This window comes from Choristoneura fumiferana, chromosome 14 (genome assembly GCF_025370935.1).
Source record: "Choristoneura fumiferana chromosome 14, NRCan_CFum_1, whole genome shotgun sequence".
In the NCBI taxonomy this organism is placed as follows: domain Eukaryota; kingdom Metazoa; phylum Arthropoda; class Insecta; order Lepidoptera; family Tortricidae; genus Choristoneura; species Choristoneura fumiferana.
Window position 1 is genome coordinate 5,200,871 of NC_133485.1, and position 15,865 is coordinate 5,216,735.

General features: G+C 36.4%; 1 protein-coding gene and 1 pseudogene across 1 annotated transcript in view; one reads left to right on the forward strand and one right to left on the reverse strand.

Moving 5' to 3' along the window:
- The window catches only part of LOC141434802 (probable beta-hexosaminidase fdl), a 168,433-nt pseudogene that overhangs the window by 107,717 nt on the left and 44,851 nt on the right, over positions 1-15,865 (forward strand).
- The window catches only part of LOC141434822 (uncharacterized), a 41,149-nt gene that overhangs the window by 8,945 nt on the left and 16,339 nt on the right, over positions 1-15,865 (reverse strand). The window lies entirely within an intron of this gene.

Genomic DNA, 15,865 nt, shown 5'->3' on the forward strand with positions numbered 1-15,865 from the left:
ATTTATAGAACTCAAAGCAAAAGCAACGTATACTGACAGATGTAGCAGGTAATTTAATCGATGATGGTATTCAAAAATAGTCATCTGTGAACAAACCGTCCACTGACAACTAATAGTAATGGATAGTGATGCATTTCGGTATGTCATTTCACTGAGTCAATATTTATGGACGCTATTTTAATTCTGTTTATTTTTGTGGCACTCTATTTAATCAACATGCAATTATTTTTGGTATCATAAACCCATTTGATCGAAAATAATTTATTTTTAAAATAATTTCGTTGCCTACCAAGATACTTACGTTCGCCCGTATCGAATAATCGAATCAAGGTCTGGAATTCGATTCGAATATACTAAGCGAAACTGGATTCCCCAGTCCAAAGCGAAACGAGTCTTACTGTGTAGGTAATACCGGAGTCAACGTTTAGTTCCCCCAAGTTTCCCCGTAGGTATCGAGAATGCCCCAAGAGCCAGCACTGTTGACTGCGGGTAGTTACGCCTTATTGGCAGCGGAACCAGAAATTAAGGTTAGAGAATGCCTGTGTGCCATACAGCGATATGCTGTGCATTCTGCCTCGTTGAGACTAAAACCAGAGCAGCGAGTTGAGGCAATTAGGCGAACAGGGAGTAACGTGATTTTATACCTATAAAATCTTGTAGCTTTGAGTAATATTCCTTCCTGTGGTGTTCTGTTGTATCTAGTAACCACTCGAGGGGGTCTAATTCGATGGAGCGATTTTAGCTAAACAGATTGATTACTTTTATGTATCAAGATTGATTGTTTTCAAAAGGAGATTGACAAAATTTATATCTAATGCTGTCCAGAAATAAAAATATCTCTCGAGTTCCTTGCGTTCTATTAGAAAAAAATATACCAATAAATCGACTGAATGACGAGTACTTAGTGCTCTATTGTTAATACTTTAAACGTAACAAATGAATTATTTAGTTCTCATAAAACTTTTTTTTCTCATGACTGCTAGGTTAAATAAATATCAAAGCGCTTTAGTGTAGTCTCGTGTTAGCCTAAGGAGAATTTGGTCCTACTCCCATAAGAAGTGGGCAATCTGCTTTAAAGTGAACTTCACAAATAATGAAAACAGTCTGTATTAATGATAATCGTACCTATTTACCAATAGAATATATCTGCAATCTTGATTCTACTTACATCCCAGTTCATAAATGAACCATTTGAGACTGATTCGAGAATGCAAACGTTGTAATAGTGAATTAGGCTTAGAACGCTGTGTTACCCTCAAACGATCGCACCAATTAACTAACTAAACCATTCAATCAGCAACAGTTGGATTACAGAGTTCGGGAATAACCAAGGATTGTTCAGGCTTAGTTGCAACCTATACCGAATTGTTGGGATTAAACCGTGTGTCTCAAATGTTAAGTAATCGTGACTTTCATTATTCGCGCTCGTAAAGTCTGGTGTGTCTCCATAGCCTTTTAATCCATAAATACTCGTAGATTAAAAGTTATCTTAAGACAAGAATAATCTGAAGCGATGGGTTTTATAGTTAGCTAAGTGTGTGAACATTTTTATTGCTTTAAATTTAAGACCATTATAACCAACACTTATTGCAAATGTACGATGATAATATACGATAACATTAACATTATACGCGCCTAACAAAATGTATATGTTTTGTTTGTAAGTTAGTAGCTAATGAGTCGCTTCATAAACCTAATAATTTAGGCAAACATAAATTAGAATACAATTGCCGGTTCGGCGACTTCACCAGGTCACTTAGTCGGCAGCAAAGTAATTTTATTTTAGTCTACCGACTTAATGTAGCATAAGTAAATTAAAACGATAAGTTACTAAACCAGTAACTGTCAATAGCTCGCTCCTTTTTCCGCGTAACTAAAACAGTGGCACTGTAATAGAGCCGTCAGCCGCCTGACGGACGCAACGCCAGCGACGCGCGATGCGACCCCACGCTGTCACGCCTGACAGAGCCATGAGGCTTATAGGGTTCCGTATTCACAATAAGTTCTATAAACAGTTTAAAAAAAACTAAAGTAGTGGCCCTGTATTAAGCAAGCCGCATGACTGACTCAGGACGCAACACCAACGCAAAAAAAAATGTAAGTATATTTGGCAGTAAAGAACTAGCGAACCAACTAAATCGTGGACCACTGGAGATCTTTTTCTCACTAAAGTCATAGTGACATCGCATTGGTAAGTCAAGAATATAAAATTATCGAAATTACAGGCACAAACTCACCACTAGGTACTATGTGCGTCACCCAATCTCAAGAGTCAAGAAGTTTGCCGGCATTTGTACCACGGCTTAATAAAAATCTTTGAACTACACACCCGCGTGTTGTTTTGTGGGCTGGTAATAAAATGAGTGTATTATATAAGCTATTTAAGTAATCCGCAAGCAAGACCCCGCGGGAACAATATCGGAATCACTTATTCAGGCCGGCTCGAAGCCAATTATCGTAAATGCGATTTTTATTTGAACCGCAACGCTCGTTAAGCGCCGCGAGAGGGCGCTGCGAGCACGTGCTATCGACGAAGGGAATCGAAAAACATGAGACATTGGGGTCGGCTTCTATTAAAACATATTTCGCGATTTTTTTTACTTAATATTTTGGGATTTTGCGTGGGACGAACACTCTAATATTAAACTTTCCGATTTTATTTTTGTGTAACGCATAAACATGTGCAAAGTAATTTGAATATATCTGTTTCAGGAACACATTAAGAAAGTCCTATGTGTCAGTTGACAAAAAGCTCGGGTTGATGTATGTACCTATATGGTGAAGCACGCATCATTGAGGAACTGTGTTCGATTCCAAACCACGACTATACTTCTGGTTTCTCAATATGGTTCAGTTTCGTTACAATTTAGCTGGAATACATACCGAATTGTATAATCAATTTACAAATTATTTGTCTGTGTTGTAGTGCAAAAACGTACTGCAGATCTCGCGGAATCCAACAAACACTAGTATTCAGAGAGGTCGAGCAGATATTTCATATTGACAGATGACGGATATGGCAATTGGCACCCGCCACACAAAACTACTTTGAAAAATCTCCTATCTCAAATCAATACGTCAACAAAATTGACCCTTGAAATAATTTACATAACCTCATAACGCCCAGTCCTTTATAAAGGACTTATTGTAATTTGAACATCAAACTCTATCATATATTTTGATGGTCATAAATCAAAAATTTGACTTGGCCATTAGGTGGATAAGTTTACTCAAAAATTATCGATTTTGAGGTAAAAAAAAATGTATTTTTTTTTAAAGTAGTGACATGACAATATAGCAGTCGACTGCGTTCGCAACGCGACAATTGAATTCAGTTTGCCCAATACGACAATACAATACAATACATTCTGTATTCAACAACGTAATTCAGTAACAGTGAGTTAGCATAAAAACCGAGTAGAAAATGGACTGTCTTATCTCTTAAAAGTGATATCTTAAAGACACCTATTTAAATACAGAAACAAATACGAGAAGGATAAAGTGGGTAGAAATACATTTTGTGTGTTATTTCGAGTATTTAATACTGCGTCGCGTTAAATGAGATTCCAAAGTCCAGTAGGCGAGCCAAGCTGCTTATTTACGAACACTGTGTTAAAACAGGAACGTACCTACTGATACAATAGTTAACGAGATGTCAACTTTTTACTTATCATCAGAAAAAAACGCTAGTATTACGTACATATTACAATTGCGTAAACAATTTCTGTTGACATTTTAAGCATGCAGAAGGTACGTATATAAAAGCATAGGAATTATATGACAGTTTTAGGGATATTATTATCCCTAAATCACTTTTGAATCAGTACCTCATTACTCACAATATTAGGTAACGAGTATAATAGTTTTTTAAGTTCACCTTGAAGTGAATTTAACAAAGCAACTTCAAAGAGTAATAAAATTGTTTGTTTATAGATATTTCAATTAGAAGCAATAACAATATTTCAATTAGGCCAAAAATCGCACCATTGAACCATATAGTGAAAAAAACTACTCGTAAATTTCATTTCATTCCCCGTATTATGAAGACGTAACGTTTTTTATGTCAAGTGTGTTGTCACTTAAATTATAACGAACCCTCTCAGTGCATGAAAGAGTTGTATCGACATAAAGGAAGCAAGTTTGTCCTATTTCTTATGTCACAAATGAAGTGCGATTCCGGAGGGTTAAGTGGGTCGTTTACTTGGCTACAAAGGATAAAAATGAAGGGGTTTTCACTTGGAAGGCTTAGACTGAATTTGTTAAGCGTTTATGACCGTGACCATAATATATATTTCACTTCTCATGCTCGTAAAGTTCGTGTTTATGCTGGATCTAGGCGACATAAAATGACTTTTTATGCACTAGTGCATAAAATAAAATCTTCGTCTAAGACCAAGGTAATCAGGTGTCAACAGCCAGAAACAAAGAAGTTTATATATATTTTTTTCATAATTTTTAAATTATATAAAATAAAAATCAATCAAATCAATCAAAATAAATCAATAAAAGTAAAAAATTATAATTATATAGTAATGCATGAAAAATAAAATGTACATAGTACTTAAGTGAACAATTGTTTCCACTGTTGCTATTTTGTTTCCTCGCCGTCGAAGTGAAAAGCAAAGTGTAAAACTCGATCATTAAGCCCATTTTCCCCTCGACGTGTCTATCCACCCTCGCCATACCGGCTCGGGTGGCTATATGAACGTCTTGGGTAAAATGGCTCGTTTTATGCTCTTGTTGTACAATCTGCTATTAAGCGAAATTTCCAAGATTTTTCCACTTAACAGAAACATGTTTTATTATGTTCTAAATTTATAATAATGCCGCTATTATTCTAACGTTCTTACGTTATCATAAACATTGACTAATTCCATGATCAACTTGTTCTATATTTTTCTTAAAAGTATAAATATGTTAAGTTACGATAATGGTAGAAATGCTCAGTAATACCGCCAGCGATGCTTCCTAGCAACAGAAACTTAGAGGCTGTTACAACAAACAGGTGATGACTCAAAGCCAGAAGATTAACAAAGCCGACTCTAGAACATCTGACGACTGCTGCAAAACGATCAACAACTAAGTGATCCTACCGACTGCGCCAATTGAAGTCTTGGAGCTTTAGTGGTTTTGTCACTTAAGAGCTGACCAAGTTCCCGTAATAGTCTGCTATGATAAAGTTTTAATTAAGGAATACTGAGCTATATTATTATGATCTTTAAAATATACATAGTTCTGTGGGGTTAAAAAAAAAAGATTAATAATAATAATAATTTCGGCAAACGGGTCTAATAGCGAAGAGTCTCGACCAACATCTCAAGAGACTCTCGCTAGATGGCTGGATCAAGGGACCAGATACAGAAGGCGGTACTTCTGGACACGGCACGCATCGTCCGGAGGTTCCTCACTCTGCGGCCCTGACCACCGGTAGCTTGGGCCCTGCCCCGTTACCGGCGGCAAACTAGGTTAGGTTTTTATAATATTTTTATTTTGTATGTACTTTTCTGTATTTTACTTTTTATAACTATTATAAAAACCTAATCCTAAGAATAAAAAAAAAAGATAATAATAATAATATCATGGGACACTTGACACCAATTGACCTAGTCTCAAACTAAGCAAAGCTTGTACTATGGAAACTAGGCAACGGATAAACATACTTATATAGATAAATACATATTAAACATCCAAGACCCGAGAACATATATTCGCATTATTCATACAAATATCTGCCCCGGCCGGGAATCGAACCCGGGACCTCAAGGTTTGTAGTCAGGTTCTCTAACCACTAGGCCATCCGGTCGTCATTTGTAATTGTAAGTTTTGTCTGTTGAAACGCACGTCACTTACTTCAACTAGTCAGGACATTGAAAGCAATTTTATAATTTTCTTCAGTCCAGGAACAGAAGGAATAAAACAAGAGAAAGGAACAGGTAGCTTCCGTTTTGTAAAAATATCTCGGATAATTGCTTAGGCTATAAAAGATATTGATATAATTTTAAATATGTTAGTCTCCTTAATCCGCTCGTGATACTAGTTTATTTTAACTCAAGACATAGACTCAGGAGTTTCGTTTTTCTCGATCTGAGTTCTATGTTCTCGGTATTATAAATATACTGACTCTCTAACAATAGCACAGAAGCGCAGAGACCGCGCGCCTGTCACTATTTGACTATGACCTGCTGTGTACACTTTGTGTACATATAAAAAACCCGGAACTACTGCAGGCTTTTAGTGTCGTGTACTACGACATGTCTACATTCCGCTAAACTGCGTATTTAATGCAATTACATGTTTATTCATTTGTGGCTTGATATCCGTGAGAATATTCTCAGATATTGTATTTTAATACGATGCGTCAACTTCATTGTATGTGTGAACATTGCAGATTGCATCGTTTTTTGTGCTTGTTGAAAATCAAAATAAAGCATACCTACTTTACTAGAATTTGTAATTGTGTAATTCTACTTAGATCATAAGAGTGTTTCTAAGCAGCCATTAGGGATTAGGGTAGTATTCATAAATAATCGGCATACAGAACGCGTTTCGATTTCATTCGTCGAGATTTCCCCTGTTAACGATAATAACTTGGCGGACCTCTTCCCTGGGGTTGCCACTATTCTTTGATTCTAATAATAGAAATACGAAACTTTCCCACAGCCCCATTTTTTATTCCAAATGACAGCCATTTGTTTTCTCGAAACCATTTTTGACAAAAAAAGGTATTTTATAAGTGTTCTGGTTTTGTGGAATCGCAAAGGATTACTGTAGAAACCAGCGGGAAACGTGGACTCCAACAGTGAATATCTCGGAAAAGGTCAATGTTGGCATATTGCGGCATGCGAAAATGTTTTGCTGTTATTGTTAGTCGAAAATACAAACTGAGACATGGATGCACAGAAAAACCAGAAAAAGAGACCAGCACTGGGAATCGAACCCAGGTCCTCAGCATTCCGTGCTGCGTGCTATTATCCCTACACCACTGCTGGACAGGAATCTAGACACGAATAGAATTCGTGGACCTGGGTTCGATTCCCAGTGCTGGTCTCTTTTTCTGGTTTTTCTGTGCATCCATGTCTCAGTTTGTATTTTCGATATGGTTTCACGGGATACCCGTAAAAGTAACAAATTTGGAGTTGAAATAAAAAATACAAAAAGACTCCAAAAAACCAATCGTTATTGTTAGTGTTAAAATTTGTCAGCGTAATCGATTTTCAGCCGCTTCCAAAACTCGAATGGTTGTCCAATTTTTTGATTTAACATTAATGTTCTTAAGTTTGTTTAAAACTAAAGTTGAAAACGGATTGATTAAAGCCGCCGCGAAGCTCCAATAGTCTTCCCGGGCCAGTAACCCAGCCCGGTCATCCTTGATAAAAATCGCATTAGCACTCTAACAGGCTTAGCGGCGATTAGCGATCGCCGTTTCGCCGCCGCTGCACTACAATCGATAGTGGCGAAGTGGCTGTACCTAGTTTTACGAGTTATTTACTAGGCTTAATTGTAAAGCGGAACATATTTCACAAAAAAATACATACAGTCGTATATGTAACCTCCTCCTTTTTTGAAGTCGGTTAAAGATCTTCTCGTCATTGCAACTTATGTACAGTCGAGGAAACTGAATCGCGTCCAGGATCGGACCTTTTCATATTCAATTTCGCTACGGTTTCTTTGACAGATGTATGAAATGTCAATATGACATCAGTAGCACAAAGGATCCATCCTGGTACGCGATTTAGTTTTTTTGACTACTCAATATAAATTTGATACAACCAAATTTGTAACCTAATTCCTAGAGATACTTAAAATAATGTACAAAAGCGCTTTAGTCGCAGCCACCCATGTTTTTAATAAAAACCTGGCGATTAAAAAAAACATTAAAGGGAACTTTAAAACTGCCCTTAGAAAACCTAATATTTTTAAAACACTAACGACTTTTTAAACGATGTGCCTTAGAAATAGCATAAGAAAAATGTACATGGTCAAAGAATAGTTTAAGTATATGTAATGTCTTCTACGTAATCTGGCCCTCACAGAATTCAATAAAGTTCTATTCTATCCTAGAGTTCATAAAAAGTCGAGTTTGTGTTGCGAGACCAATAGAGTTGAAATCCGTAATAGCTGTTTTAAAGTTAGGGAGTTGAAAATAATAAATCACACAAAGATCCTACAGATTGAACCGATCGGGAAGGACCCTAACTTTGTACATAAGATAAGGAGATAGTATAGGGGATGCTATTAAATATGATAAATGAAGTAAGTATTCATGACACAATACGTGAGTGATTACTGCTCAGGGTTTCGAGATGTTTAAACCAGCAATAGTTGATTTTACATTTTATAAAAAAAAAAGATTTACAAGGAAAGGTGTAAGGGTAGGCGGTCTGGCTCCGATTTGTTATATTTTTATAAATGTTAGGTTAGACTAACATATATCAAAAAAAGCGATCCGAAGTATAAAACTTTCAAGTGTTTTTTTTTTGTAAAATGTAAGTTTGAGCCGAAATAACAAAACACCGGTCCATTATTTTTTCATGTTCTGCAACATATAATTAAGCCAGTAATTAACTAAAAATTTGCTTTAACAGCACTTTCTACAGACGTTAGAGGATTTGCTCACTTTTTAGTACTTTGGAGGTAAATTTTTGGCAGCTTTAAAAAAATACTTGTCCGTTATTTTAGACTTCTCTCTAACATACATAAAAATAAAACAAATCGGAGCCGGACAGGTGGGTACCTTTCCTTGTTAGTAGCTTAGTGGTAGGTACAACCTATAGTATAGTCTCTCGAGCAGACGATCGTGGATTCAAATATGGGTTCGTAATTATGAGTTTTTCGAAATTCATGTGCGGAATTACATTTGAAATTTAACAAGAGCTTTACAGTGAAGGAAAACATCATGAGGAAACCCGCACAAAGCTGCGAAGGAATTCAATGATGTTTGAGAAGTTCCCAATCAGCACTGGTCCCAAGCTCTCTCATTATGATAGGTGGCCTGTCCCCAGCAGTAAGACGTATAAAGGCCTTAATGATGATGATGTCTACTTAGATGTAATTAGGTACCTACAAGTGAATGGCGCTTAGACTCAACCTGTACCTAAAGTTTGCATACACCTGAAATCAATCAGTGAATTTGATAACACGACGAAAGGTTCAAGTATTACGTAAGATAACCATTAGGTAAACATTTCAAAGTCTAATTCACGTCTGTGGTCACCATTTAGTACCCTTTACCGGTACCAAAATACTACAATACCACTTCTAATAGCTGTGAGCTTCCAAAAATAGTTCCTCAGCATCTTAAACACATCGGGGTACATTTGGGTCCAGCTTGTAATAGGATGGGTTTGCGGAAATGACACCTTTAAGTCCTGTTTCCCATTACAGAAAATGTCCGGGAAAGGAAATTTCCTCATATTCACTACGGGAATGATATATTTATTGATTTTGATTTGAATATTCGATTCGGTTTCACGGTTACTACACTTATGTGCGTCGATAATCCAAACCAGGTGTTGTTGATAAACAATTGAAAACAATTGTAGCTAATAAAAATAATTTAACCGGTGTGTTTATCGGTAAATCTCGGTTTTATGATTATTTAATGTGTTTATGAAAGGCTTACACGATTGGATCACGATTAGAATATTATAGAAATAGGGGTAGGTAGCTTCTTATTTTATCCATACTAACATTATAAATGCGAAAATGTGTGTGTTTGTATGTTTGTCCGTCTTTCACGACGAAACGGAGCGACGGTTCGATGTGATTTTTGGCATAGAGATAGTTTATGGGCCAGAGACTGACATAAGCTACTTTTAACCCCGGAAAAATGCACAGTTCCCGAGGGAACAGCGCGCGATAACCGAATTCCACGCGGGCGAAGCCGTGGGCAAATAATCAAGCAATGGGCAAGTAATCTTAGCCCTATCTCATGATAAAACATAACGGAACGACAGTAATTATAGAAAAGTTTGTATATTATAACCACGGATCGGCAAGTGCAGCCGTAGGACGTCCACAGACGGTTCGGATGAACTGGTTAAAGCCGCGGGTTAAACTGGAGGTATATGGGGGATGCCCATGCCCAACAGGACGTCCTACGGCTGATATAATAATAATATGATGAGTACGATGATGGAACTTGGCAGCAGGGACAAGGTTAAAGAGTTCTTCAGAACACTCCCCATTGTATCGACCTCCTTATTTTTTGAGCGGTCAAGAGCCTATACATACTTATAGAATTGGTAGAGCAAACGTTTCTAACATAAAATCCACATGATATATTATGTATATCAGGTCTCCTCCGCGGCGTTAAGTACCAGGATACACCTAAGTGCCGTATAAGTCTCCATTGGCGCCTCGTCACGTGGTCGGAAATAAACGACGTCACGTACTAACGTACGGTTCGTACAGTCTGCATTAATAGCTGCCACAGCGGAGCGTGCAAAAATATCTGACACCCTACCGGTCCTAGAAATACAGTCGTAACAGATATTTATGCACTGTTGACTGTACCCGGAACGGTATTTGCTTGGAATGCAGAGGTGTGCCAAGTTTGAAAAGTAATGTATCGCGTTTTATAGAAATATTAAGTATTTAAATTCTTAGGAAGTGTAAAAGTGGTCGTCTGTGATCCGCTTTATAATTTCAATTTATGTTGTTTTGTGAAAGCAGTAAAGATCTGGCTTTTTATGCACTTAATATACGAGTAGAAGTTTCTTATGTAGCTGTGTTTATTAATCCAAAAAAACCGGCCAAGAGCGTGTCCGAACATGCCCAGAATAGAGTTCCGTCGCCGGTACGAAAACAAAGATACTAACCGTATTAATCAAGTAGTATTTCTCAGGATTTTGTATTTTGTAAGGATTTTTCCAAATATATTTTATAAATTAGGCTGATATTTACAAACTTAGCCGTTGCAACCTTAAATAGCTATATGTATGTAGGCAAGCAAAATGTATCCATAATTATATATGTACACAAATTCTATGAAATACTGCCCAAAATAATAAAATTCAAGGATGATAAAATTTCCCCCATTATAACAACACTTACAATCAAATCAAATCGAACAAAATATCCAAGAAAAACAGGCAATTTACAGGTTTGGCGTTATCAATAGAAATTAAATGGACGCCGTAACATCCGGTCCGGTTGGGGTCACGCCGGAATAGGTCAATGCCGGCCGTCGCCTGGCTAAAAATAGCCGGTCCTTGGAGTGGAGAAAGCGCGTCACACGTTGCGTTGCTATTAACTGGAGCATTGGAAATTTAACTCGAGGGTTTACTTGGTCTCGGAATTTAATGTGCTTTGAAATTTTAATTTCTATTTATAGCCGCGCAGGGAATTTCTTGAAATATGTACTCTCCTTACGGTGTGATAATATCATCGACGTAAAACCGAGCAAGCTACGTTTGTCACTAATATGGTGTAAAGAAACCTAGCTCGATTAGACACTATTCTCTTATCTATGAAAACCTACCTACCTCTAACTAAACGGTCGTTTATCTTCATGTAACTTTGACAAAATATACATTTTGCTATAACTTGTTTGTAACTCTTTTGTATCAATGTCTGCATGAGTCTAAATCAATATTTTGCAATGCGCTGTACTATATCAGGAACTTTATTATTTTAAACAGGATCTATGAGGATAGAACGCAATTTGTTTGACTTGTTCATCATTCCCAGTAGAGTATAATTATGCTACTGTCGTACTGTTTTGTTTAAAAACACAGGGTGCCAGGTCATCAATGATAAGTAGTATCCTAGTGCTAGTCAAAGGGCTGGTGCCAGTTTCACGCCTCTGACACTTCGCTTTGAGGCAGGCTTGATTAAATGACTCTATGACACAGTTTGCTGCGTTTATTTTTCACTAGTACGAAGCAAAAAATCAACACACCTTAGCTAAAACATTTATTATAAAAGTCCATAAGATAATTTACTAAAAAAAGTTGCTTTTGTTAAATACAAAACTAGCTGAGACATAGGTTTAAAGTATGTTTTTTAGTGTATTTTTTATACATAATCTTTTATTTGACTTGCCGTGTTAATAAAGTATTTGGGTCGTCATTTTAATCCTCTTTCCAATAGTAGGATTTAATTGGTGTTCATACTTAACTTATGTAGGTTCCATGACAATGCAAAAAACTACAATGAACAAAAAAAGACAGTCAGCAAACAACTACTACACTACATTAAAAAAAAACTTATTAAATTGCTAGGATCATTTAATAAAGTACATTATAAACATCGGTTTACATTATAAATTCTGGCTACAATTCAATCCATTATTCTGGTAATAATGACTAAGAGAATTACCGTATAACCTTCACAGACTGACGGACTGATGAAAATTAAATGTATTCAATAATATTCGTCAATCCATTTTTGAATGACAGGAAACTAGAAAGGACTGAACTGACGCCAGAATGAGCGTGTAAACGACGTGATACAGACAGTTAATAAAAGTACCTGATCCCTAGACCTAACTAGCGCTAAAACCTGTCACCTTAGCGGCATATTACGGCAAAACCGCGGCAAATGGCCCCGCTTGCGGCACAGGAAGCGGAACAACAATCCCGGCGCGGAAGCCGTGCCAGTTAAACGCATTACTACGTAAGCGAGGGGAAAGATCAGAAAGGCTAAAGCCACACTGAAAGAGGCAGAGCCAACCGTATACGCTTTGCCCCATTGGGCTATGACTGTCAAGGTGCATACCTAGCGCACTTTCGCCACAAAGAAAATTATATTATTATATTAAATATAGCTCCTCCTCGGTATATTACTGTGTCGGTTTTGTTCGTTAAATTCTGCATCAGAATCGTTATTTAAAACTAGTCAGTCTAATGCTATTCTCTCTAACGCTATACTCCCTAAATCCATATTTTACTTTTTTATTTTTATTTAATATAATGGAAACAGATAAATTCAATGAACTTATTTTATTATGCCACTATTGGAAAACCCACTGGGGGTTTATGTAATAGTAGGCGAGTTACAACGGTTCAGTACATAGATCTTTACTTACGATAATTAAATTAAAATATACATAGTAGTTGTTAGTAGGTAGGTACTTTGTTGTCACTCTCAAGGTAATATTTTTTGAGTATTTTCTTACATTTTACCGGATTGTTGGCAGTGTTAAGTGTTTTGGCATACACCCTGTACAATATCATGCTCGGGCAGCAACGAGTTTAATGAATATATTTTTTTATCTTTGCCCTGTGTAATGCTTGGCTATAATATAAAACATATTTCGACATCTTAAGGTATATTCATGTGATATTGTCCGCGTAGAATTCGTTGATCGCTTTCCCGTGGGAACTGTGCAATTTTCTGGGATAAAAACTATCCTATGTCCTTCCCCGGGACTCAAACTACGTGTACGAGTATTCCGAATTTCATCTAAATCGGTTCTGCGGTTTTCACGTGATGCGCGGTCAAATAAACAGACAAACAGATAAAAATTCTAAAAACTGTTGCACCATATTCTGTTATCGATTCTAAATAAGTATCCCCAGACAACTTTTTTTTTAAATATCTTCCATGTACAGACTTTCGACCCTCTTCAGCTTTATTATATGTAAGTATATAGATAGCTCCGTGTACGATGCGTTTAAAGCAAGAATATACGAGACACGGGAAAGGCAAATATAGTAATTTTGAATCTTAAACGCGGATCGTAGAAATTTATGGGACCGTTCCGGTATTAGCTATCGTAACTATAAAGATAGCTTCTTAAAAAATACTGAGCTATAAAAATGGAATTTGTATCTAACTTTTGTGGACACTTACAAGCCATTGAAATCCATGTAATGTATACAAATCCTTTTTTTTTATTCTGTTTCAGGGTTTGTTGTCTTTATCAAAATTTTATCGGTTAGTGTAATATTCATGGAATTATTAATAGAGTGAAGTGTCCCTCATAGCAAGAGTCTCTGACCAATGGGGCTTTAAATCCAAGGTTCGATTCTACCCTCATAACTGTGCTACTTTTGTTCTGCAACTTTTTTAAAATATGATCACTTTTAATTTCATTTTTTTCATACAGATTAGATGTAATTTTAATGGATGCGATACAACACGAAATTGACAGCACATTGATAAATGTTTATCTAAGAGATGTCAAATAAGTGTAAAAAAATATTTAAAGCCCCTGTACCAAGAGACAGCGATAACACCGCCATGTCAGATACAACTGATTTAACGATTAAACTTTCAGGATCATTAAATGATCTAAATTCAAGTTATTTGAAAATGTTACAAAACAAAAGTAGCTTAGTTATGCGAGTAGAATCCCCATAGTCAGAGACACTGTAGAAACAATAAATCTTGTCGAAATTCAATTGATTTTTAGTAGCCAGTCAGTAGTAAACCAGTACTGCATTAGGACTTTTACTTACTAAATAAGTATAGGTAGATCATATACTTGATATGACACATTGCCTTGGTGTTAATCTACTTCGTGTATCTTTTCTAGAAAGAAATAATGAATATAGTACGTATCAATTAATGTTCTGGTAGCTTTCTTCACATTGCTCTGAGTCCATGCCATAGGGGGAGACTTTTGTAATTTTATTCTAGTTGTAGCTTAGTTATTAGTTACTTTTGTCTGTAACTAATTTTTAACAACCTAGAAAAAAAATCTCAATTCAATTTTACATCCCTATTCTATTACATTGTGATTTCCACAAGAACCGGTAATTTAATCTTACTAACATGATAAATGCATGAGTATGTTTGTTACGCTTTCTCGCTTAAAGCACTTAACCGATAGCAATGAAATTTGATATGGAGATATTTCATGAACCTGAAAAGGACCATGGGACGGTTTTCATTGCAAAAATTGTACAGTTCCCGCGGACGCGCGATAAACGAATTCTTTACAGAAAAACTCGCGGGCAACAGCTAGTAGTCGATATAAACATAAAATGCTATCAAATGTCACTGTGGTTGTAAACATTAACCGTTAACCACCCCATTTGTGACATTGTGACATATTAACCCGCCGCCTTGCAGTGTAAACAGCGAGTGTGAAATAAACAAACTGTAATGTCTGTAATATGAGTACTGAATGTACTGTTGTGACATCTTGTCTTTAAATTTTAAACAGGAAATATTTCTCATCAAAGATGAAGTTGCTAGACTGTCGTTAGCTAGTTATGTTCTAGATAAATTCATATTCCATAACAACGCTACAACATTAACATACTTATACCAGTATGCAGCACTGCCTTTTACATAAATGCCAGTCTACTCCACGTGTGGAGTTATTTGCGTCGCCGACATGAGCGTTATATTTAGACAGCTGAACCGTAAATAACTTTCCCGAATAAGGATAACTCGTAAATGCCATCGTGAGAACTTGAATTTGGGCGTACTCTCTTTAGCAATTGAAAAGATTAAATGAATGGACCCGTGTCAACACACGCCCAGCGATGATGCTGATGATGTCCAGCTATCTACATATCAAATTTTATCTAAATCCGTCCAGCCGTATTAACGCGAAGGAGTAATATATACACATACATACTCACAAACGTTCGTATAATGATATTGGTAGGATTGTCACAGACAGAGACTTTACTTAATAACGTGAATGTTATTTTTTTTTCACGTTTGTAGCTATGCGTTTCACTTGATACTTATTAGCCTACAAAGCAGATATTTACAAAAGAAGTTAATAATGTACTATTCTGTGACAGATTCACCTCGTCTCACAGACATTTACACTATAACCAGTTACAACTAGAGACAGTCTCAAAAATTGTCATAATAACTTTACTATTAGGACTCAATTTGGGCGCTGTAGTGAAAGAATACTCTTTTTTTAATAATGCAGAAGAAAACAAAGAGTCAAGTA